Source organism: Rhinolophus sinicus, linkage group LG04, assembly GCF_036562045.2.
Source record: "Rhinolophus sinicus isolate RSC01 linkage group LG04, ASM3656204v1, whole genome shotgun sequence".
NCBI classification, from domain to species: Eukaryota; Metazoa; Chordata; class Mammalia; order Chiroptera; family Rhinolophidae; genus Rhinolophus; species Rhinolophus sinicus.
In genome coordinates this window covers 25293817-25319988 of record NC_133754.1, presented here as the reverse complement: position 1 = coordinate 25319988, position 26172 = coordinate 25293817, and the positions used below count along the sequence as shown (strand labels likewise).

The 26172-nt window shown below is 37.0% G+C and overlaps 1 protein-coding gene across 17 annotated transcripts in view; it reads left to right on the top strand.

Annotated features, from left to right (window-relative positions):
* Positions 1 to 26172, top strand: part of KLF12 (KLF transcription factor 12) — a 511365-nt gene that overhangs the window by 239886 nt on the left and 245307 nt on the right. Inside the window, exon 1 of one of the 17 annotated variants that reach the window (XM_074329364.1) lies at positions 16991 to 17013. The exons of the other annotated variants lie outside the window; for them this stretch is intronic. The gene's annotated coding sequence lies outside the window, so the exon portion shown is untranslated. Of the gene's footprint in view, positions 1 to 16990; positions 17014 to 26172 lie in introns of those variants that run through there. 17 annotated transcript variants of the gene reach the window in all.

Genomic DNA, 26172 nt, shown 5'->3' with positions numbered 1-26172 from the left:
TTCATAAATGGAAAAGTCATGTTTTGTCTCCTTTGGACACAGAGGTTCCCTGCACAATTTCTTCTTGGAGTTAAGGGTAAATGCGATATCTTTAAATATTTCAGCTAGAATCTATTGAGGCTCATGTGTCCAAATAATTTTCTTTCATCTTCCCTGTCTTTCCCCTCCCCCTATCTCTCTCTCTCTCTCTCTCTCTCTCTCTCTCTCTCTCTCTTCCTCTCTCTCTGTCACTGGTTCATGCGCTCTCAAGCTCTCACTCTCTTTTTTGCTCACACATTTTCATTCTCCGGCCACTTGATTATAGTAGTTCATCAGCTAAGTTTTGTGTTATCTATTTAGAGTGCATTGTCAAAGTAGTTTATATAATATATATTTTACCAGAAGATACCGAGGGATCATAAAAATGAGCATCTCCTAAACATAACCATTTTAGTTAATATTTTGATTTAATGAGAACATTAAAGCAACATAGTAATTGATTATTAAAGCATTTATTAAAGTATAATATCTATCTGGTTAATTTTATGTATCAATTCGGTACATGAAAAAAATAATAGTAACCTCCTTCGCCTCTCCTAAGCTATGTTAGGTGAGAATTGTTTTCTTACTGTTCTCCAAAGAGACTTTTATTTAATAAGATTATGAATAATTGTTGACAATAATGAGTTCAGTTCTTTATCTTTTACATGATTTAGTCCTTCACTGTACCTTATAGCCTAATGGAAGTCAGACTCACAAATATTCCAATTTAAAGTCCAATTTAATTGATTATTGATAGTCAACATGCTTTGTGTTCCTAGAACTAGTTAGGCGCCAAATTCTGTACCAGTTAGAGAAACAGAACCATGGAAATGGTATAGAATATGGGATTTATGATCAGGATGTGGCCTCATTCAGCTGTAGGAGCTAGTCTAAGCAAGTTGCTTCTGTATATTTGGTACTAGGCCTGAAGTCATCAGGGCAGGCAGGCAGGAAGGAGGAGGGGGAAGTGAAGGAGAGCAAGGAAAAACCAGAATCGGGATGCACTGGCGTCCACACAGATTTCTCACTGCCTATAGGCCTCCGATCTTGGGGATGCTGGGAAGCTGGCGCCCTTCACTGAGTCAAACACATCATGGCCTGAGAATCCCATACTGATGGAGAGCCTCTGGGAGATGCAGGTGCTGTGGGCCGATGTGCCCCAGCAAGGTGAGCCAGCACATCAGTGACAATGCGTGTGAGCTACACTTGCGTCTGGAGCCCTGCAGTTGACCTTCTGAGTGTGAAATGAACATGACTGCTGCTGCACTTCTGCCTTCTGAATCTTACCAAAATGTCTCTTATAACCCAGGAACGGTGGAACTATGTAGGGAAGACAGTGCTGGGACATGCAGATCGAGCTCAGTTAAGTTGTGACAGTTAATATCCACTGAGTCCCACGTTGCCTATCCCTGCTCACGCACAGGTCTCCCCCATCCTTCCCGCCACTTGACCGTGGTAGATCATGTACCTTTTTTGAGGCTTGCATGCTTTCCTTGATCCTGCTTTTCCTATCTGAGGACCTGAAGCGCTGCTGCTGGGGACCAACCTTGCAATGGAGATGGTGGCCCATGCAGAGAAAGCTCATCTGCACTGGGACGTTAGCTGCCTGGACTCACTGTCTCTGAGCTCTGCTCATCTCTTGAGAAACTGCAGGATCATGTGTCCTCATGTGGTGCTTGACTCAGTTGTTGGTGTCAGTAGTGACCAAGATCACTCTGCTCCCTGGATTTTGTGCACCTTAATTCCTAGACCGATAAGGCTCAGGCCAGGGCCATGTAGCTGCAGGGAGCTGCTGTTGAGAGCACAGGAAAGACAAAACGTGGCATGAGAACAAGGGGATTCTGATTTGATGCATGGCGGAAGTTGTCTTGACATCAGGGGCTTATCCAGGTAGTAGAGTTTGGAGCAAAGTCCTGAGAGTTTGTATTCAGAACATGAATAAATAATACCAGGTACAGCAGAAGGTTAGAGGTGAGGCTGACAGGAAGTACCGGGAGGACGGCCTCTAGAAGACAGCTAACAAGGAGGCAGGTATTAATTCCAACTGGGCTCGTGAACCAGGAGGCACTAATGCAGGAGGGGAGGACAGGTGGGTGGTTCGAGGGCAAAGGGCAGCACCAGTGGAAGCATGCTGCCCCAAGAGGCAGAGCCACAGGGCTGGAATGGCACGTGGCCCTTTATCTCCTATGCCAAGTCTGCTGTCTTGGTGAACTTTCCTTGCGGTCTGTGTTGAGCCATGCATGGTACGGGACTAGGAGTTTCTATACAACAGAACTTCCTGGAACAAAGATAAAGGGTGTACTTGGTGAGGTGAGTGAAGGTAGACAGGGAGAGGGTACTGGCTTCTCACTGGACTCAGGGAGAAAATTTAAAAAGGAAAGCTTTTGAAAACAACCTATTTTAAATTCCCAGAATTGCATCCATAACCCCAAGATGGATGTGATTTTAATTTCTGGTTTAGAGTAAATTCAGAAGTAGAATTCTAATCAGATAAAGAACAATTAGGTTGCTAAAAAACCATCAGTTACTGCTAGACTATACCAGTTTATACATTTATACTGTGTGTGTGTGTGTGTGAGAGAGAGAGATTAAAAGATACATTTTCTAGTTTATGGGTAAATGCTTACTCGATTTTTACCAGGATCATGTGAATTAAGACACTTTACCTGGTTAATTTGCTTTGTAGACTCAGTTTTTTCAAGTGGTGACTACTCATGGGGGTATGTTTCTAAACTATAGATACAAAGGACAGAAAATGCTGTTTGAAGAATTTATCATAGTTAGTCTTGTAAACTCCTCTCTCCATAATGTACTCGTTCTAAAAAGGAGAAAGTGGTAGAAATAGATGGGAGTCTGGCTGCTGGGCCAGATTTGTTATTTCCACCTATGATAGCTTTTATCAGTCTCTAAACTACTGAGGGACCTGCCTAAGGTTGCACAGCCATAACAGAACTGCATGCATCTATTCTCTGTTTTGTAACATTTATTTGTACTTCATTTCTAAAAATGCTATTCAGAGTAGAAGGCCCCAGTAGAGAAATTATTGTGGAGATGGTACTTGTGAAAATACCTGTGTGGGGGGAGGGGAGACTGAGTTCTTACAGGTAGAGCAAAATTTATTTTTTAAAGCAATTTAATGATAGATTTACGTTTATAATTTCTGGTTCTATACTAGGACCGAACTGCATATTCAATGCTTACTTGTCTAAGTAGATAATGATTGCAGCCGCAACTTACCTTTCAACTCCACCCATAGAGTTTGAAGGAAGGTTCAGATGTCAAATATGCACAGGTGGACTTGGCCTGTAATTTGGTAGTTCACAGCTGACTGCTGGCCAGCGTGGTGCAAATTATCAAGGGGAGGCAAAGAGAGAAAAGGCCAAGAGAGCTCTGTGTGGCAACTAAGACTGAGAATTGACTCATCTTCCCCAGTGCTAATCAATTATACAAGAGATGCTTACTTTTTGTTCTGCCAGAAACAATATATGTTGTTGTAATGTAAGAATTTAATTATGGTGGGGAAGTCTCTAATGCTTTTTGAATGAGAAATGGAACCTCAAGCATACTTTGCCTGTAACTATGCAACCGAGACACTGCTAAAGCCCCTGCTTTAGAAACTGCTGGTGACAACAGTTTACTTTCTCCACATTGAAATGTGCTGGCAGGGTGAGAGGGGAACCTGAGTGGGAGCAGTGGGTTAGCTAATTGTCATTCTTTTTATGTCGGCTAGGCCTCGTTCAGGAGTTCAGGATGCAAAGTCTGTGCTGCAAGGTAATGCTATTGTTGGCATCAAGAGTAGCTTCTTTCTAGATATTATTATCAAGTAATGCTGAAAATTTCAAACATTTGCCTTAGAAATGTAGAAATTTGGAGTTGGTTGGCGCTAGAAGAATTATCTCATTCAACTGGATAATGGAAATAGGAGGGAAAAGATCAATAAAAATGAAGCTATTTGCTCACAGTTACACTCGCAGACTGGCAGATTTGGGAGAAAGAAAGGCATAGAGGGAATATGGTTACTTGTTCGAGGTGTGATCAAACAGTACTATGAATGTTTAAATAAATATTTACTACAGTAAAAGACACATTGCCATTAATCCCCCTCAAAACACTCCCCCTCACTTCTAACACATGTATCCCATCGTTCTTACCACTTTCTGAAGCAGTTCTGGAAGTCCTCTTTTCTGAGTGTCTTTCGTTGTGCTGTTGTGGCTGCCTCAATATTCTGAATCATTTTGACTTTGGGGAAGAGCCAGAAGTCACACAGTGCCAAACCCTGTGAATAAGGTGGATGAGGACACACCGTAATGATATTCTATGACAGAAATTGCTGATACAAAAAGCCATATGTGACATGGAGCATTGTCTTGATTGAGGATGATTTACAGCACACTTTAAAATACACTTTCTTTCAACCATAGCTCACACCTGACTGACTGCACTGAACAAGTTAAAACTTGTCACACACTGTTACTAAGGTTCGTTGCACCACTTCCCCTATTGAAGATCCCTGCCTTTCCGTTGGATGGCACTTGGCAGCAGCATTCACCCTATGTTTTGATCACCGTGGAAAGGCTCCGTGTCACAGATCGCTTCTGGTACACAATTTCTGTCAAATGAAAACATACAGTGTGTCCTCATCCACCTTATTCACCAGGTCTGGCACCATGTGACTTCTGGCCCTTCCCCAAAGTCTAAATGACCATGAAAGGTAAACATTTTGAATCGAATCAAGACATTGAGGCAGCTATGACAGCACAACTAAAGATATTTATGATAGAGGACTTCCAGAACTGCTTCAGAAAGTGGCAAGAATGATGGGATAAGTGTGTTGAAGGTAAGGGGGTGTATTTTGAAGGGGATTAATGGCAATGTGTCTTTTACTGTAATAATATATATATTTTTTAATTTAAACATGCACCACAGTTTTAGATCACACCTATAATTCACAGATTTTAAGATCTGGTGTAAGCAAGTATGTTTAACTTCTTCCTGTTTCTGAATTTAAAGCAAAAGTTACCTGATAGATATCTTTTTAATGAATGTTTGAATAAACAGATAGATGGAGTATGAATGAGAACAAAAGAAAGAGAATAAGAGGAAGTAAAAACAGACCTCGGTTACTTCCTTCTTTGGAAAAAAGTGTTAAAGAGCATGATAATGTGTGATGGAAGGAAGGAAAGAGGAGATCCTGAAAAATTGATAAATGGATCACACAAAACCTGAAGCACTGAAAATTTCTTTTATTAAGTTTCACTTTTCCAGTAAGTAGTAGTGAAAGAAAAGTTCTGCTTTACAGGCGTTGACTCTGTGGACAGTGGAAAGGGAAGGGTTTTCCTAAAGAGCTACCCTACACAGCTATCCTGAGGACGTGCTAAAAATGTTCTTAGACTGTGGTTAAATATAACAACAAATATGAAGAAAGTACTTTCCTATACTAATATTTATGATTATTGTACACATTTATGATAGCCCCACAATTTTATATTGGGGCATCTAGCAACACGGCTTTTTTTTTTTTTTAATGAGTAATGTACTTTGGCTTGGTAAATTGAGTATTCTGAGGATTTCCCCTTTACTCTCCTTTTATGCTTTAGTAATGCAAATCAAGTTTTGATTCTTGTGTTAAAATAATTGCTTGTGTTGTGTAATGACTCTATAGTCTTAATAAAGCAAATCCTAGCCAACTAAGTCATTTTTTACAAAATCAGTAATTTTGAAAATTCTTTTTTAATCAATTAAAAGAATTGTTTCCTAGTTGAAAAAGTAGGGATAGACGCTTTCTTGAATTTATTAACTATCTGATAGATATGAGAGAATATATGTACTGAATATGTAAGTTATAAGACATAATAACAAAGAGAAACCTAACTTGTCAGAAACCTGACCGTTGAGTCCGCGAACTTGTTTTTAATGATGTTGCTAACCTTTTTTGATATCAGAGGGATTATTCGTTATGAATTTGTACCAACTGGACAAGAAATTAACCGAGTTTACTATTTGGAAGTGCTGAAAAGGCTGTGTGAAAAAGTTAGAGTTAGATGACCTGAACTTTTTGCCAACAATTCATGGCTCTTGCATCACGACAAGGCCCCAGCTCCCACGGCACTGTCTGTGAGGCAACTTTTAGCCAGGAAACAAATAACTGTATTGAAACACCATCCCTACTCACCTGATATGGTCCCCAATGACTTCTTTCTTTACCCGAAGATAAAGGAAATATTGAAAGAAAGACATTTTGATGACATTCAGGACATGAAGGGTAATATGACAACAGCTCTGATGGCCATTCCAGAAAAGGAGTTCCAAAATAGCTTAGAAGGGTGGACTGGGCGCTGGCATCAGTGCATAGCTTCCCAAGGGAAGTACTTCAAAGGTGACTGTAGTGATATTCAGCAATGAGGTACGTAACACTTTTTCTAGGATGGGTTCGCGAACTTAATTGTCAGACATTCGTAGACTTTTTCCAGTGACCTTAAAGACCCCTTTTAGTCCCATATATGAATATTACAATCTCCTTGCTTTTTATAATGCTTTTCATCATGAATAAGTACATGTTTATGAGCTGTATATTGTTTCCTTTTGCTTGTTTTAGGACATATGAGTGGTGCCGTACTATTTATGTTTTTTTGTGATTTGCTTATTCGAAGTTTTATTTTTGATGTTCACCACACTGATGCATGCAGGTGAGATTATTTATTTCCACAGCTGAATAGAATTCTATTAAATGACTATACTATAATTTATTCATCCTCCAGCAATAGACGTGTCTGTTCTTTCTAGCTTTTTGCAGTTTTGAATAATGCTTCCATGGACAGTCATTTAAATGTGTCCTCGAGCACAAGTAGAAGAGTTTCTCCGGAGTGTTTACCTAAGAATAGAATCTCTGGATTGTAGTGTGTGCATATTTTCAACCATACTAGATCACAGCTAATTATTTTCCCATATCAACACTTTAATTGCACTGTTTAATAGTTCCATTTCTTCATATCCTTACCAACTGTTGGTGTCTGCTGATAGTTAAAGTTTTGTCAGTCAGGTGTATTAAATAGAGTCTTCTTGTGGCCTTAATTTCACTTTCCTTTTACTGATTGATTATGTGTTTACTGGTTATTTGAGTTTCTTCTTCTGTGGAATTCCTGTTCAAGTCTTTTGCCTTTTTTCTCATTGAATGGTGGTCTTCTCCCCAACCCCCCAAGGGATGGATATTCAGGATTGATTAAATGTGTTGAAAATATTTTCTCCAAGTTTATGGACTTTCATTTTACTTTATATTGCTTTAATTTTTAATTTTGTTGAATGTATACTCAATGGTTAGTGCTTTTTCTATCCAGTTTGTCATGATAATGTTTCATGCCCTACTGAATTCTGTTTGTAATATTTTATATTGGATATTTACATCTACTTTCGTAAGTGAGATTGATCTGGACTTTTCTTATAATATTCTGTCTGGGTTTGGTATCAGTATTAGAATCTTTCTATTCTTTGAAAGCATGTGAATAAATCGAAAAATCTACTCCTTACATATTTGGTAGAACTCATGTAAAACTATCTGAGCCTAGTTTTTGCTTTGTGGGTAAAATTTGAACTTGAAATTTAGTTCCTTTAATGGTAATAAACAACTTACCAAAACTGACTGAAGAAGAAATGGAAAATCTAAATAGTCTCATTTCTATAAATGTGTCTATTTATTGTCCGTTTTCAAATTTATTGGCATAAACATTGTATTAGTTTTCTAGCGCTAGCATCACAAAGTAATCACAAACTGGGTGACTTAAACAACAGTTTATTTTCTTACATTCTGGAGGCTGGAAGTCCTAGACAAGGTGTTGATAGAGTTGATTTCTTCTGTGGCCTTTTTCCTTGGCCTATAGATGGCCGCCTTCTCCTTTTGCCTTAATATGGTCTTTCTCCGTGTACTTCAGTGTTTTAATCTCTTGTTATTATTATATAAAGACATCAATCATTAGATTAGGGCCTACTGATTTTACCTTTTGCTTCAATAACCTCTTTAAGGCTCCATCTCTAAGTATAGTCACATTCTGAGGTACTGGGACTTCAACATAAGAATTTTGAGGGGACACAATTGAGCCCATAACAAGGATGTTGACAGTTGTCTCTTGATTATGTTTTTAATTTTATATTATGTACTTTTGCCTCCCTTTTCCTTTCTATAGGAAATTAACAATTGTGAAAGAGAATGATCCAAGAAAAAGGAATAATACAAACAGTTGCAGAGAGGGAGAAAAGAAGAGTTTATCTTTAGCTTTTTAATTAAATGAGTAATTTAATTTCTGACAGGGCAGAAAGGTCAGTGGGGGGCATTCTACCAAATATTTATACATTATAATATTAGAATATGTACAGTTCAAGATATTTGATATGCTGTAATAACTTTTAAAAATATATTTTATTAACCATAAAGCCACAGTTAACAGTTTGTTGGTATTTTCTTTATTTTGTGTGTGGTTTCTCCTTGATATTATATTATTATTATTATTATTTATTTTTTTAATTGGGGAATATTGGGGAACAGTGTGTTTCTCCAGGGCCCATCAGCTCCAAGTCGTTGTCCTTCAGTCTCGTTGTGGAGGGCGCAGCTCAGCTTAAAGTCCAGTCACCGTTTTCAATTTTTAGTTGCAGGGGTTGCAGCCCACCATCCTGTGCGGGAATTGAACCAGCGACCTTGTTGTTGAGAGCTCGTGCTATAACCAACTGAGCCATCCAGCCACCCCTCTCCTTGATATTACTAATTGAATACTCTTTAGAGATGCTTTTGAATATCTGTTTCTTTTTTAAAAGAAATACTTCAAATTGTATTTGAGGAAATTTATTAACACTGAATTATTTCTTCAGATTTCACTCAAAGTAAGTAAGAATGTATCAATTATTAAATTCTAGTGTTTAGAGGGGAGAAAAGGTGGTGAAGTGATGAAAGGTAATTTTAGACATGCTACATACTGTGTTTACATTGCCAGGTCTCAGATATTAACACAAATTTGAGGGTGAATATATGAGAGAAACATTTTTATGTAGAAAGTCCCAAACTTTCTGTGTATTTATTAGGATAAAGGGTCTTGTAGAGTTATAAGGTTACTTTTATATTACATACTAGATATGATATTGATTGGAATTTTAGGTTTTTAGATGAAAATACTTGTTTTATTAATGAAATAATTAATTAAAAAAATAAGCATACAAGGATAATGTTACAATTGAAAATCCAGTTCTTAAATTTCAAGATTTCCTTTTAATGAATTATTGAGCAATTAGCAAATTTATCTGCTGGGTAGAACTCTCTACCTGGTCCTTTGGAAAAGCAGGAAACTTGTAGTGTGTCCTGAAAGTTTATCAACTAGCCAAGCAGCAAAAGATGTAAATCTGTTTAATGTTCATCAATTAAATCTGTTGTTCATCCTGGTTCTTTTCCATGACTGTTTCGTTCTGAGTTATTTTTTTTATCTCTTGATCCACTAGATTTCATTGTCAAGTGATTTTAAGAAAATATCGTATGTCCTGCATTCCCTAAGATATTTTATGTTTGAGCATATTAATCAGCTACTTTTATACTCTAAGGTCAGGTTGATTTAATAAAATAATTGGATCACCTTTTTCCTCAGAACTCTGTGGAAATTTAGTGCCACAGTACTTCTGCAATTGAATGTTTCTAGGACCAGTGAGGCTAATCTGATCCTCCCATTCCCCCTTCCTCATTGTAAGTGAATTGCTTTTTCCTGCCGGAACACCTGCAGAATTTTTTTTATCTTCAAGTTCAATGACTTAAGGATACAACTTATTTTGGATCATTCTGTATCAATTTTTTTTCTGCAACACTGCTACTTCAATTTGTTCTTTCCTCACTTTAGGGAAAATTCGTACTATTATTACTTGAAATATTTTTCTAGTCAGTTTTTTTTTTTCTCTAGAGGATCAGGAATTTTCAGTTTGTTTTTCATGCCTCTTCTCTTTTATCCATTAAAAATATGTATTCTTCTTTCTCCTCTCTTTAACTGTAATAAAATTAAGCCATTTTTCTACATCAGTAATGCAGTTTTTAGCCATATCTTCTCTCATTTTTAGCCATGTCTCCTCCTCATTCCCTTGCTGTTTTTATTTTTATTTATTAGTACTGACTTGATATATATATATATATTTTTAAGATTTTATTAGGGAAGGGGAACAGGACTTTATTGGGGAACAGTGTGTACTTCCAGGCCTTTTTTTCCAAGTCAAGTTGTTGTCCTTTCAATCTTAGTTGTGGAGGGTGCCATTCAGCTTCAAGTTGTTGTCCTGTCAGTCTTAGTTGTGGAGGGCGCAGCTCAGCTCCAGGTCCAGTTGCCATTTTCTAGTTGCAGGGGCACAGCCCACCATCCCTTGTGGGAGTCGAACCTGCAACCTTGTGGTTGAGAGGACGCGCTCCAACCACTGAGCCAGCCATCTGGGAGCTCAGTGGCAGCTCAGCTCAAGGTGCCGTGTTCAATCTTAGTTGCAGGGAGTGGAGCCCATCATCCCTTGCAGGAGTCGAGGAATTGAACCAGCAACCTTGTGGTTGAGAGCTCACTGGCCCATGTGGGAATCGAACCGGCAGCCTTCGGAGTTAGGAACATGGAGCTCTAACCGCCTGAGCCACCGGACCGGCCTCTTGATATATTTTTTGATCTTTGGTATGTTTTGATGGCTCTGCAACATCTTTTTAATTTCTGTTATTTTATCTTTGAGTCCCTGTTCACTGATAATCACTTTATTTATTTATTTATTTTTTAAATCCACCTATTGTAAAACTTTCTGTTTTAGGTTGTGTTTCCTTTGGAAATAAGTGCTCTTTTCCCTCCTTTGCACACTTGTTTCCTTTTATATCTCGCTTGTATTCTTTCTTCCTTTTTATCCTATCACATGTTTACATTTCATTCATTTCTTCTTGTCGAGTAGATATTCTCTTTGTTAGGATATACTCTTGATTAATCATTTTTCCCGTTTTTCATACTGTAGTCGAGACCTATTTTCCCTTAGGTGCTACATTTTGAGAACAAATTTTTGCCTCTTCCACTTTGCTGTAATTCAAGGTGAGGAGTTAAATGGAGCTTTTTCAGAGGAAATAGAGGAGGGAAAGAGCTTGGCTGGGTTATGTACAAGCTGTGTCACATGTCCTGTGCCTTCCCGCCCCATTTTGACCATGCATAGACAATGATGTCTTTTCAAAGGGGCACTCAGGTATAAAATGTCCTTACAAAGGCATGCAAACTATTTCTGTACCTTCCAGCTAAGTGACGTGATGCTACATGGAGCTTTGTGGTGTTTTGTTTCATACTATGGCTTCCCTCTTTACACATATAATCCCTGGGCATTTTTTTTTAATTAAAAAACTGAAAATTTCTCCATAGGGTAATTATTTTAAGTATTTAAAATAATTTAAGTATTTAAGATTACTTTGGGGCCAGTATAAGCATCTTCAGTGTTAAATTACATGGTCATTTTACAGTTTCTTGAGCAGAAAATGTTTAGAAATAGTAAATGGGTTTTACGTTTCTCCTTTTTGTATATTACTGTTACACCATTTTCTGTTGCCAATGTAGAAACAACTTAATTATAAAGTGCATATTATTTAAAATTATTCTTTCATTAGGCATCCCGATTTTGTGTCAGTTTTGGTGTTTCAATTTAAAATGAGCTAGTATTTATAAAATAGGTACATGAGCTGCATGAAATTATTGGGTGCATTACCTTGTAAAATCATATTCTACTTCACTGCTTCACTGTGTTTATCTCAAGGAAGAGGAATGATTCTTTTTTCGTTGTTTGTTTTTTTGGTTCTGACATAAATCCAGTTCTCACACGGGCAAAACATGCACAGTCTTCAGTGTGCTTCTGGTGATTCATTAAGTCTTTTAGAGTGCAGAGGGCAGCAGTGGGTCACGCGAGGGCAGGATTTGAGCCTGGAGCCTGTCACCTCCTATTGATCTACCAGTTATTTGTTTCATTTATGTTTGAAGTTGCTCCACTGTAGCTGTGATTACTGTGAATTCCATCTGAGACCTACAAGATGATAAAAATAAATTGAAATTTATAAAGTTCACAAAAAAAACCCCAAAATCAGCCTTCACAGCCAGTTTATTATGCTTATGTTTAAATGCAATTGGTGTTAGAGTCACTTCAATTGAGAGAGCCCTTAAGGAAGTTATTTGTCATATGTTTTAAAGATTGACTGTCTGTGACTGAGGAACTGCCATGCTGTTCTAAATGATTATTGTGAATCAATCATATCAACATTTTATTGATTGGATTAATTATAAAGAGTCAAACTTTATAGACTATTTTAAAGACCATGTTTCTTCAATGGAACATTCACAGTGAAAATGTATCAGGATAATTGAGGAAGTTTCATTTATTGTTAGTGTTTTTTTAATCCTCATGAATCAAAACTCACAATGTTAGAAGAGTCTTAAAATTCTCATGCAAAAACTGTTGTTTTTAACAGGTGGTCATGATTTTACATACTTGTGCATATTGTTTTTTTCTCTTTTTGTCAAAGTAAAGTATTCTAGAATTTTAAGGTTTTCTTTGGCATAACTTGACATTTCTTTTCTTGAGAGTCTTTATGTACCATTCAATTTGATTTAATACATATTTATTGATTATATAACACCAAAAGTATGATTGATTGGGCTAGTGTCTTTGTGCAGTCAGTTAATTTGTGAGTGGAAGACAAACCAGCCAACAACCAAAAACTTTTAAAACTCCTCTTTTTGTTTCCTTTGAGTGATTTGATCAATTAAGGTAAAAAAAAAATCTATTCCTAGTTCATATGTCCACCATGAATGTAGTATTTTAATTGCCATCAGTACTTATAAACAGAATCTACTGGATAATTGGTGGTGATGAAACCCATCGAACAAGAAGTTTCCTTTTTTTGAGCCCCATGAGAAACATTCACCATGCATTTCTTAATCCAGGGCCTTAAAGGAATCAGTTTCATAGTTTATAGTTTAGTAACTTCCCCTATCTTGGAGAATATTGTCATGGAAGTGGAACCAAACCACAAAAGGGTGATGTAGCCCAGACAAATTATATATATATATTACATCGTTGCCTAAAAACAGGGGTCAGTAGATCTCCCAGTCTCTTATAGTATTATTGCTCCTGCATTAGAGGTTGGAAGCTTGTCAGAGGCTCTGTCTGGCACTTGGTCCCAGAGTTTATTTTCTTAAGGAAGTTCGCAAATTTGGATTGCCTTATGTTTCTCCCCAAATTAATAACCTCAATATAAAACTTTTAAATGTGGTTGTGTTTGATTGCTTATTAGAAGTCTCTGGCAAGTGAGGCATTTAATTTATAATGCTTAACTTCTTGATTCCTTGCTTGATTACATCTTTTTTGTTTTTTTGGCATCTGTTCTTATTGATATATTACATATTTTTAAAAATAGCCCAGTTTTTTATCCCTTGCCAAGTTCTGATAACTTTATCATTTTGTGGTATTTATGTTTATAATTTTTTAACATTTGCAATTAGTATAAATTTAACTTTGAAAACCACTAACAACTCTTTTGTTTTTCAAGGATGCCCTCCCACAGATGATATTAACATTTTTTTTGCAGTTTATGCAATTTTGTTTAAAAAACATTCCCCACCCTTCTGCTACTTCCAGCCCTTGATTTAACCCACTGAAAATGGGTACTTTGACAGCATCTGCACTGGGAAATGCTTTCCAAATAAAACATTTGTTAGAACACACAAACGATTTATTTGGGTACATCTAAGAGCCTAAATATTTGATTCAGCTGCCAGTATGTGCTTTATTGGCTAATGTTTCTACAGTGTTTCTACATTTGTATAGGCTAGCGGCCAAGTTGTCCGCCAGTCTGGTACCTCTTGGGGAGTGGAAGTGGGTGTGTATATGGGGTGTTGGTAGCACTACAGTGTTCCTGTGTGTAACCAGTTGGCATATGTCAGAACTGGCAGATGTTGACCCCACCAACCCGGAAGCATATACATACTAACAAGCTTCCTCAGTCTGTCCAAAGTAATTGAGGAAACCTACTCAGATCCCCCGTGACATTTATCCAGGGAAATCAGTTCATAGTGCAACTTATTCAATCATGTTGGACCTAAAGTGTCAAGACACTTAGTACATTTAGATCTAATACGTCATTATTGTGCGAAGATATATTATGGTAAAAATACTACATGTGTAGTGCTTTATTGTTTATGAAGAGCATTGTCATGTTTTTTCTCATTTGATCAATCAAAAAAATACTTATGAGGTAGATGGTGTTATATCTATTTGTGAGATAAGTAATAAGTCAGACAAGTTGGAAGTGTTGACACTGTGGGATTAAATCCTCATTAGCAGATCCACCACCTATGTCCTTTCACTGTGCCACCCAGGAAATAAGGCATGGCCAATCGAAGATGGACTGACTTTGTGTAATACAAAATTGTGACTTGGTGTAATACAAAATACCAAATTAAGGACCCAAGAACTCTGCTTGTACCACCAACATCAGGGGGTCCATCAGCAACAAGCATTTGTTGATCCTAACTATGTATTATGGGATTTTTAAAGTTTTGATCAGATGTGCTCTGAAACTATAAGTCTCTACATAATCAGAACAAACAATGGATAAGCGATGATGCACATTATCTAAGACAGACATAAATAATATGTTTTCTTTCTGTGTGGATACTGCATTAAAGGAAGAAGATTTGATGGTAGCCTTATGAAGAAGATTTTGAGAATGGCTGATTACTAGTTAACAGATCACTGGGAAGGCTTCTGTTGCACATATGCACTAGTGCTTTCTACACATGTGCTTGGTGCCAAGCAGTGTGCTGGGGACTGGGGATACAAAGGTAATTGATACATAAGGTTCAATCCCGAGGAGGAATTTGCAGTCTAGAAGAAACCCCTGAACACAGTAGAGGAAATGACTCAGTTTGGTACATGTTACGGACTTACTTGTGTCTCCCCAAAACTAACATGTTGAAGCCCTCACCCCCTGGATCATGGTTCTTGCAGGTTGGGCCTTTAGGTGGTAATTAGGTCATGAGGGTGGAACCCCCATGCTGAGATTGCTGCCCTTAGAAGAAGAGATGTGAGAGAGCTCCGTCTCTCCATGTGAGGACACAGCAAGAAGATGGCAATTTGCAAGTGGAGAAGCGAGGCCTTACCAAGAACCAAATAAACCAGCAGCTTGATTTTAGACTTCTTAGCCCCCCAAACTATGAGAAACTAATTTCTGTGGTTGAAGCCACCCAGTCTATGATATTTGGTTTTAGCAGCCTGCGCTGACTAATGCAGGAATGATAGAGGAATCTTCACAGACTGTATTTGAACAAGGGCTTAAAGGATGAGTAGGAGTTCTGTCACCAAATAAGGAGGACAGGGTATTCCCCCCAAGATAAACTAAAGGTGGGCATGCCCTGATGTGTGAAAGGGAACGTAAACCACTCCAGTGGTTGTGCACCGATGGAGGGATTGGAGGAGAGTTTAGAAGCTAAACTCGGGCCTGTTTGTCAGAAGTCCTCTCGAATGTGGGATATATTGAAGGGAATTGCACATACACCCAGTCCAATGGTTTTAACCCTTTTTTCTGCTTCTGTATCTTCATCTGTTCAATTTAGTCAGTGTAAATTTTCATTAGTTATAGTAGTTGTCTCCAACATGCTGTAGAATCTCTGAGAAGATAGGTTTTTGCATTCTGATCCTTCATGAATTTGGATCCATATTTCTTGGCCACTCCTTTTCCTTCTCTCCCATCTAACACACACACACGCACACACACACACACACACACACACACACACGCACACGAGTCCTAACTTAGCAGCAGCCCAATATTTCCCTGGGATTAGTATCCTCCAGCTCCAATATGGCAGAAAAAATTGAGAATAGCTGCCATAAACAATGGGAAGACTTAAAATATAAGTGTACATATAAATATGGAAATATAATACCATCAACCTATATGTTTATAGAAATATAATTTGTTGCTGATAGAAGGAAATATTTTATGGAACTGTGTAATTCATTGGTGATGCTGATATAGACTAGAAGGGAAATTGTTGGCAGCTGGGAAATCATTTAGGGCCTATTTAATAATCAGTGAAAACATGATGACCTGAATTAAGACTGTAACAGTAGAGATAGTAAGCATGGATGGTGTGGAGAGAGATTTTAGAGCTGGCATCAATATAACTTTGTAACTGGTCAGGAAGGGAATGTCTAGATTCCTCATTGGTGCACAATGATGCCATTAATATGAGTAGAGAATAATGGAGAAGAAAAGAAAGTAGATTTTTTGAAAGTATGAGGTAGGCAGAGAAATAAGTGAGATGAGGAGGCTTTATAAACTTAGACATTTTTTAACTTATGGGAAGTAGAAGTAGAGGTTACCATGCGGAATAGGGATCTGTAACTCAGGAGACAGATGGGACCTGGACATGGATTATCTGTATAGGAATGGAATTATGGCAGTGAACATAACTTGGATTTCTCAGGGAAGAATGTGAAAAAGCGGAATAAATGTAGACTGAGGTATGGGTTTTATAGGCTTCTGAAGTTGATACTAAATGTGTAATAGATGGAAATCACGTGTTAAGGACTCCAGAAAAATAAAGGATGAATAAATTCCATTCTCTTAAGGAGTTGACAGAAATACTCTTTACATTTTGCCAAGTATTTTCACAAAACCATCTTTTAGAAAATGTCTTAAGTAAGTTTCTCATCTAAACAAATGTTTAATAAGGCAAAGAAAATCTCAAAATTAGAGTGCTCATTTTGCAGTCAGTTTACTGACAGTCATAGATGATGACATATACAGATTCTACTCTTGGATGGCCTGAAGTAGAGCTGTATCAAATAATTATTTGCATTGAAAATATTAGGTAAAATAGAAGCATACAGAAATCTATTGACATATCACTAATAGGGTCTTATTTACCTAGAAACCATAGCTACCTGAGACCCCACCAACTACTACTTGGTATTATACAGGTAAGGCCTCTGAGAAGACAGCTAGATGCCACAAGGTATGTTCAGTTCATTTACATGAGAGTATATTGCATGCTTAAGTATCTATATTTCCATACAAGTTTAGCTGGTTTATTAAAAAAAAGAAAATACACAATAGACGAGAAGCAGTAAATTTGAATTAAGCATTTTACCAAAGAAGAGAACCTTAAAAGAGTTTCTAGTTGAATCTCCTCATCTTAGATGTTAAGAGATGTTAAGTGACATATCCAAGGTCATTTAGCTAGAATAGTAACTTAAATCAACTTGACTCTTCGTCCAATATTCCTTCTTTTCCACCATAGGGCAGAAGGAGCATCTATAAAAAGAACATGACAATACTGGGAAGTAAAAGCCTGACAGACTATAAAATGCAGATAACAAAAACTCAAGAAGCACAACGTTGGGTCATTTAGTACATTCACACTTCAGTGGGCCCTGAAGTTATCTCTATATAGTATTGCATAATCATTGAGGCTCATAATTATTGGTCTGTGTCATCAAGAAAACATTACCTTATGTCCCTAACCTTTTTATTTAAATATATCAGGGATATTTCCATCCAAGTGGTTAATAGTTTTTCTTTTGAATTTGAAGTTAAAAGAGATAAATCCTCACCCATCCAGAAAACTAAATTCTTCAGAACACAATATTCCAAGAATGCTGTAATAAGGGAGGCTGATAGAGGAAAGAAGAGACAGACCTGTCTTGTGACTTGCTCACTCTTTCATTAAAATGGTGCGACTTCGATGTTTGGTGCAGAGAATAATGTACCTTAAATGTTGCCTGACCTTTACCACCGAAGGTCTCATACATGTTTACAGGAAGGAGGGATCTGTGTCCAATACATTCTTACAAAGTTGATGGCTTAAGGCTCATTCTTGGTGTCAGACATGAGAGCTTCCAAAGCAGATTGTTTTGTTGTTGTCGTTGTTGTTTTCTTTTTTAAATCACTTGTCTTTGTCTTAGAACCCTGTCCTTTAAACACACACATTATTCACCTCATTCTTCTTTGAATACCACCAGACCGGAGTTTTGTTTTGTGACTGGGTAGTCCAGCCTTGACTGATTCCTTCATTTTGCTATAGCTTCTGCACTGATTCAAGCTCATTTTCTCAGTTTGGTGACTGGCATGACTCTATTTTAACCTGTCATCTTGGTTCAACCTATTTTTGTCAACTTCTCCACCGTCTGTGCCTTTCACTAGGCCAGGAAACTGATTCCCAAGTAAAAAATGAATTTAATTGTGGACTTAGAAAATGTTGCATTTGTATTCGTAAGGTGTTATCAAAAAACAATTCATTTTTGGTTTTTCTAAAGCCAAGGATCTTGTCAGAATTGAGCATTTTTATTTGTGTTTAACTGTGTATGTTACTTGCCATTGAGTTGGCTCCCATTCGTATAGACCCTGTGAATGTGTGACGTCCAAAATGTCATGTTGTCTATAGCCCTGCTCGGCTTCTGTAGACTCCTGCCTGTGGCTTCTTTCATGGAGTCAATCCATCTCGTATTTGGACTCCCTCTTTTGCTGCTGCTCTGTTTTTCCCAGCGTTGTTGCCTTTTCCAAAGAACCCTACCTTCTCATGATGTACCTGAAGTAGCACATCTTTAGTTTTGTCTTTTTTTTGCCTCCAGTGATGTCTAAGGCTTAATTTGCCCTAGGACCCACTTGTTCATCTTTCTGGCGGTCCAGGGTATCCTGAGAGCTCTCCTCCAACACTATATTTCAAATAATTCAATTTTCTTCTTATCAGCCTTCTTCACTCCCCAGCTTTCCCATTCATACACAGTCATTGGGACTATGAGGGTGTGGATGATCTAGGCCTTGGTCTCTAATGGCATATCTTGGCCCTTGATGATTTTTCCTAATTCTTCCATTGGTACCCTTTAACCATATCCTGGTATTTATTTTGTTTACTACAACACACACATATAAAACTCACTGGTAAACATGCGTAAGATTTTAGATAAGTGCCATCATTTTCTTTCTCTCACTTTGGGATGAAATTAGCCACTTTAAGTGGCCGAAATTAGAATTTTTTTATTATGGTGGAAAAGTCAGATAGAAGTTCTTTGTGCATTGCAGAATATTAACTACCATTCCACTGTATTTCCTTAGTAAAGTGCTGGTCATTGGGTTTCAGTGTTGGGCGTAAGACCTTAGGGGTTACTTTCTCTTGAATAAGGTAAGGGATTGCCGAGGATCAGGGGAAATGTAGGGAACTGACTACTTTGTGTGTCACTCAGTGAAAATTGTATTTTGGCTCAATCCTTTTGCACATGGAGCTACAAGGGGCCATAAAGGTTAGGACTGCATTCAAGCTGTCCTCAAATCAGAGCTGGCTACCCTTTTCTTACAAATCTCCAAGGAAAAAAGATTCCATGACCTCGGTTAACTGCACATTTGAGAACTCCATAATCACACTTGTAAGGACTTCTTCCTAAAGCCCATTCCTAATCCTTCCTTTTTCAGTTAGTTTTTTTCCTCTGGCATTATTATTTTTTTTACTTTTACTGTTTTTTTCTTTCCCCTTCTGGTTTCTCTATCAAAACAATACATTCTCATTATCTAGTCATTAGAGAAATATCAGAACACATGAAAAGAAGTCACAGACAAGAACAGTAAATTTACCATAATTTTAATTACACCTGGAATAATGAGGTAACTTTTTACACACCATTTGTATTTTGATTTTAAGAATATGTAGTACAAACCTGTGTATGTTGGTGGGTATATTTCTATATCTTTTGAAGTGACCCTATGTAGTATTTAATTTTATGACTGTGATAATTTATTTAACCACTATCCTATTTTTGAACATTTAGCATGCTTCCAAGATTTAGTAATTACAAACAGTAGAGAAATAAATATCCTTTTGCACATCCTTAATTATTACCTTAGGATAAATTCTAAGAGTTGGAATTGCTAGAGCCAAAGGGATGTGCATTTTATGGCTTTTAATATTTTCTGCCAAATTGCTCCACAGTTTACAGCCCCACGCGTTGGAGTATGAGAGTGGCCTGCTCTTAATTAATTTATATTGCAGCTACATCACAAGACCTTGGAAAAGATAGCTCACTGGCATGAGATGGTCACTTCCTAGCTTTAAGAATATAATAGGGGCTTAATTAACCATCATCCTTTTCCTCCATCGAAATTCTTGTCACCTCATGCCTTTTGTTTAGACTGGGAAATTGTAATATATTTATGCTCTTTTGAAAAGGAGAGATGAATGGTGGAAAAGGGAGCAGGAGTTTTGGAGCATTGTGTAACTGCATATGTGAATGTTCTTTTTTATTTCCTACCCTAGAGACACTGAATCAGCTTCCGTAATATTCTTTGTGGCTCATGTGCAGTAGGATCATAAACATCCGTGTAGACATGAATGGATGACAACTAGTTTTCCCGTCTATCCCATCCTGGTCTGCAAACCTGATCAGTCTCTCTCTGTATAGGAGTATATACAGAGGTAATTAGAGGCTAGACGCCCTGTAGATGTTAGTTAGAAAAATCAGGCTAGTACGTTTTCAAAATTTTGTGGAAGAATGAAGAAATGGGCCATCAAAAATAAGTTGTGCTTTTCACATACAATATTTCCTATGGAGACTTGATGAAAATAGGTTCTTCCCCCGAAGAGTCTTTCCTCTGAAGTAAATCATGTGAGAAATGTATTGTCTTAGGAAAATGTACTCTTAATGGTGGCAGCCTTTATTGATTAAAGTATAAAGATATTGATGGCGCGTTGATTCACAGCACTGCTTTTTGTTGTTGTTTGTGTTGTGTGTAACCCAGCCATGGCGAGTATTTGATCCTGAGGCAAAGCCTTTTAGCTGGTATGGTATCACATCACAGTGGTCCCCACGAATGAGTTACCGGTGTGCCTGAGGTAGCCATCACTTGAGCCTTTGGGACTCTGCCAAGGCCATCCTTGGCTGATTACCGCACTGTGCAGGGGAACCATCGCCTCTTCTCTGTGTTCCATAATGTAACAGCAGTTGGGAAGCCCTGCATATATATCTGTTAGGGCCTTTGGCTTCCTTAGAATACTGTACGCAAGGTTTAGATCTCCCTTCATGTGTCTGAGCATCCAGACTCATGAGGTCTATAGATTACTCTGATACCATTTTGAGAGAATTGAAAGATCCAAAAAGTCCTGAGGTGTACACTAGACCTAGAGTTACCTAAGATTCTCATAGAGTGGTTCTGAAATTCCAGGGTAGTTTTGTTATCTTCGGGGCCCTTTTCCCTGGAGAAAACACTAGCTAGGCTTGAGTTTGCACTACTGTGTTCTGTTGAAGTGGACCATTAACAGTGGGAGATGCAAGATAATGAGTCATGCATAAGAACTGTGAAGGAACTTGCTATTGCATTGTCTTGCTTATTAATATTTGTGTTTCCTTGCAGACTCTGTATGTCTCTGCATCCTTGGCTGTGAAAAAGTACTGGATACGTACGTTTCCTCTTAAAAATTATACCACAGCACAGATCACTTCCTCATTGTCTAAGTTTTGGATGGAAGATTCTGAGTGGTATAAAATTAGACATTAGATACTTCTAACAATAATTTAGGAAGGGGCTATGTATCAGTCTATCAGCTCTTTCCAGTTAGTTTCCCTATTTGTTGGGCCATGATCGGCACCTCAGATGCCTTTACTGCTTAGGGTCCCCTTCGTAATCACAGAATGCTGTGTTTTTCTCCCATCTGTCATTGAGGGGTGGAATCCTTTGTGCCAGTTCTCCTGGATGTTTGCACTTACCAACCAGGGAACCAGATTTTAGCATCAGAGTTGTACGTAGTTTCTTATTCAGAAACTAATGGCTTGAAGAAACGTAAATGTATGATGCTGTATTGAGTGATTACATTTAAATAACTTAGCATTTCTATATTCCTTCTCTTTGACAGCTTATTTTCTGTCAAAATATTAAAATTTGCCCAATCAACTACCCTGTTTCCCCAAAAATAAGACCTAGCCGGACAATCAGCTCTAATGCGTCTTTTGGAGCAAAAATTAATATAAGACCTGGTCTTATATAAGACCCAGTATAGTATTATATTATATTGTACTATATTATATAAGACCTGTTATTATATTATATTATATTATATTATATTATATTATATTATATTATATTATATTATATTATATTATATTATATAGACAAGTCTTATAGTAAAATAAGACCAGGTCTTATATTAATTTTTGCTCCAAAAGACTCATTAGAGCTGTTGGATGGCTAGGTCTTATTTTCAAGGAAACACGGTATTGTAAAATGAAAAGTTTGTCTATTGATGTGATTGCACCATTCCAAGTACTAAATCATCACAAGACTTTTCCATATAGGGAAATGGAATTATTTTGTTGAACACATTTTAACTTAAAAGGATGATTGGTAGAAAGAAACATTGTAAAAACATTGTCAAATGTCTTATTTGTTAGGAGAAGTAGTAAGACTTAATGGCTTAAAACTATTTTTTTTAAGGTTTGTATAATGCATTCTAAAATTGGAAACAGATTGAGAGATTAAGATTAGTCAAGGCAGAGTGCTGTCTTAAAACCTACAATCATTTTTTCCCACAAGACATTTTTCACAGCCATGCAAATCAATGGTGTGTATATATACACACACGTAACAGATATAACTGACATACAATCACACACCCATATGTATCTATATCCTTCTGAAATCTTCTGGCATAAAAATGACTATTTTATTGCTTTATTTAATTGTATTTCAGTGTTATCTTTAATAAATACACTGTGTGATAAATTTCTTCAAGAGAAAAATGATTAAATGTAGAATGACATATTTGCCCATTTGGTCTAGTGTTTAGATTATTAGCAGTTCCTTTCTATTGTTCTTGACAAAATGTTTATAATTAACGTACGATGATAGAATCACATTTGAATCACTGTTAAATATGCTTAAGTAATATAAAATAGTGTGGGAGATTTGTCTGTTTTTTCAAACTTTGTGGATAGCACCTTGCTTTTGGTAGTTTTAGAGACTTGACAACAGTAGTTGCTTTTAGGAATTAGTATTTTTGTATATGTCTAAGTATTTCTGATACCCTCTGATTTATAAAGTAAGAAATGCATTATTGAATTGGCCATTTATTTTTTAGCTGGGTTTTTGAGATCAGTCTAAAGAATATATTCTTTTTTATTAAAAAAAGTGGAATTTGTGATTAACCTGACAGCATAGATTTTTTTTTTAAATGAATAAACTTTATTTTTCGATGCAAAACAGAATTGAGCAGAAGTGTGGAGAGTTCCATCCTATGCACAACCTCCCCAACTGTCCACATCCCACACCACAGTGGTACATTTGTTACAATCGATGAACCTACATTGACACGTCAGTATCACCCGAAGTCCACAGTTTATATCAGGGTTCACTTTCGGTGTTGTACATTCTGTGGGTTTGGACAAATGTATGATGACACCCACCCACCATCGTAGTATCTTACAGAACCAGTGTCACTGCCGTAAAAATCCTTTATGCTCTCTGCCTGTTTATCCTTCACTCCCCCTTAACCTCTAGCAACCACTTATCTTTTTACTGTCTTCGGAGTTTTAATCTTTTCTGAAATGTCATACAGTTGAAATCATGCGCTATGTAGCCTTTTCAGGTAGGCTTCTTTCACTTAATGATATACATTTAAGTTTCCTGCATTCTTTTCATGGCTTGTTAGCTTATTTCCTTTAGCACTGATTAATATTCCATTGCCTGGATGTGCCACAGTGTACTTATTTATGCATCTGCTGAGGGATATCATGGTTGCTTTCAAGTTTTGGCAATTATGAATAATACTGCTATACAGATCCATGTGTAGGTTTTTGTATGGATATAAATTTTCAGTTCATTTGGATAAATTCTAAGGAGTGTGATTACTGATTCCTATAGTAAGAGTATGTTTAGTTTAGTAAGAAATTGCTGAACTATTTATCTTTCAAAGTGGCTATATCATTTTGCCTTCCAACCAGTAATATCCTAGAGTTCTTCTTGCTCCACTTTCCTGCCAGAATTTGGTGTTGTCAATGTTTTGGATTCTGGCCATTCTAATAGCTGTGTGGTGGTATCTCATTGTTTTGATATGCAGTTCTCTAATGACATGAGATATTGAACATCTTTTCATACACTTACTTGCCATCTGTATATTTTCTTTGGTGAGATGTCTGTCTTGTAAAGTATTTGGCCCATTTTAATCAGGTCGGTTGTTTTCTTATTATTGAGATTTAAGGACTTTTTGTATATTTTGGGTAATGGTCCTATATTACATGTGGGTTTTTGCAAATACTGTCCAACCATCTATGGCTTCTCTTCCCATTCTCTTGAATGCGACTTAATGAAGCCAGCTTATGAATTACTTCTTTCAGGGTTGTGCCTTTGGTGTTGTATCTATAAAGATATCTCCATGTCCAAGGTTGTCTAGGTTTTCTCCTAAATTTCTCCTGACTTTTAGTTATACATTTTGCATTTAAATCTGCGATCTACTTTGAGTTAATTTTTGTGAAGGGTATAAGGCCTGTCTAGATTCATTTATTTGCTTGTTCCAGTACTGTTTGTTGAAAAGGTTGTCTTTGCTCCATTATAATGTGTTTTAAAATTCACATTCAGTTATTCATTGCTGCTATATAGGAAAGTGAGTGACTTTTATACATTAACCTTGTATTTTGCAACCTTGTGATAATTATTCATATATTCCAGGAGTTTTTTTAGTTGATTCTTTTGGATTTTCTACATAGACGATCATGTCATTTGCGAAAAAAGACAGTTACATTGATTCCTTTCCAATCTGTATACCTTTTACTTCCTTTTGCTATCTTAGTGCATTAGCTGGGACTTGCAGTATGATGTTGGAAAGCAGTGGTGAAAACTGACATTCTTTCCTTGTTCCTGATCTTAGTGGAAAACTTTGGATTCTTACCAATAAGTATGATGTTAGCTGTAGGTCTTTTGTACATGTTTATATCAGACAGTGTTCTCCAGAGAAATAGAACCTGTGTGTGTGTGTGTGTGTGTGTGTGTGTGTGTGTATACACTTCTTCTGTGGAGTTTTTTGTTTTGTTTTTTTTAACTCTCGGGCTTGTCTACTCTGAGCCTCCAGTAATTCCCCCATTACAATTTGGGTTTTTCTACTCTAGCGCTGGTTCCCACAGAGGTTTTTGTTTGAGATTTTTTTTTTTACTTTGGCAAGTTGTGGTTCTCTGCATCCTCTTGTCTTTTCTCTCCAATTTCTGAGGCAGCAGTTTGCCCGTGACCTCACCCGTCTGATGGATCTAACAGAAGTTGTGATTTTTGTTTATTCAGCTTTTTACTTGTTGTTATGATGGATTAGCGACTTTAAGCTTCTTACACGGTGGACCAGAAATTGAAAATCCCTGAGGATATCTTTAGTTCTTCCAAAAATGCATTGTTGAGAATCCACTTCTTTTCCTTAAAACTCTCTAGGAATTTTCCTGAGTAACAATTCCGGTATTGTTATGTAATCAGATAACGTGGCCTTAATAGTTAACGCCCCAGGGAAGTGGCAGATACGCTGCAAAGGTCTGTGGTTATTATAAGATAGTATATTTTGTTTAAGTATCTGACAAGTATAAATCTTTTTTCTTCCTTTACTTTTCCAGATAAGAACAGAAAAGACTGATTTTCCACAAGACTAAAATCTTTTAAAATACACTCACTGGCTGCTCTTTGTATCAAAAAAAGAAAAAAAAGTATTTGGCCCATAGTTTTCTTTTTCAGGGTGCTAAGTTCTTTACACATGGTAATAGTATAATGTGTCCATTTTTCTGTTGTTGTGGAATAGCCTCGAACTTAAAAAAGATGATAGCATTTGCATATTAGAGAGCAGTATGTCATAGATACCTGCCTCATGAAGATATTTGCAAACATCAGTTGATAGCGCACTTGAAGCAATATAAGATTCTATGCATCAATTACAAATATAAGTTAGACAATAAGTTCCTTTTAATTTCACCTACATTTTTTAGAGTAGTAGTATAATTAAATTGTAACTATGACGTGAATATGCATGCAACTCTGTATGTGTGCGTGCCCTCTCCTGGTGAGGGAATTGGTGTGACCCTTTTACACTTTATGAAAGTTATTATGGATAAAAACTTACTTCTTTGATTTCT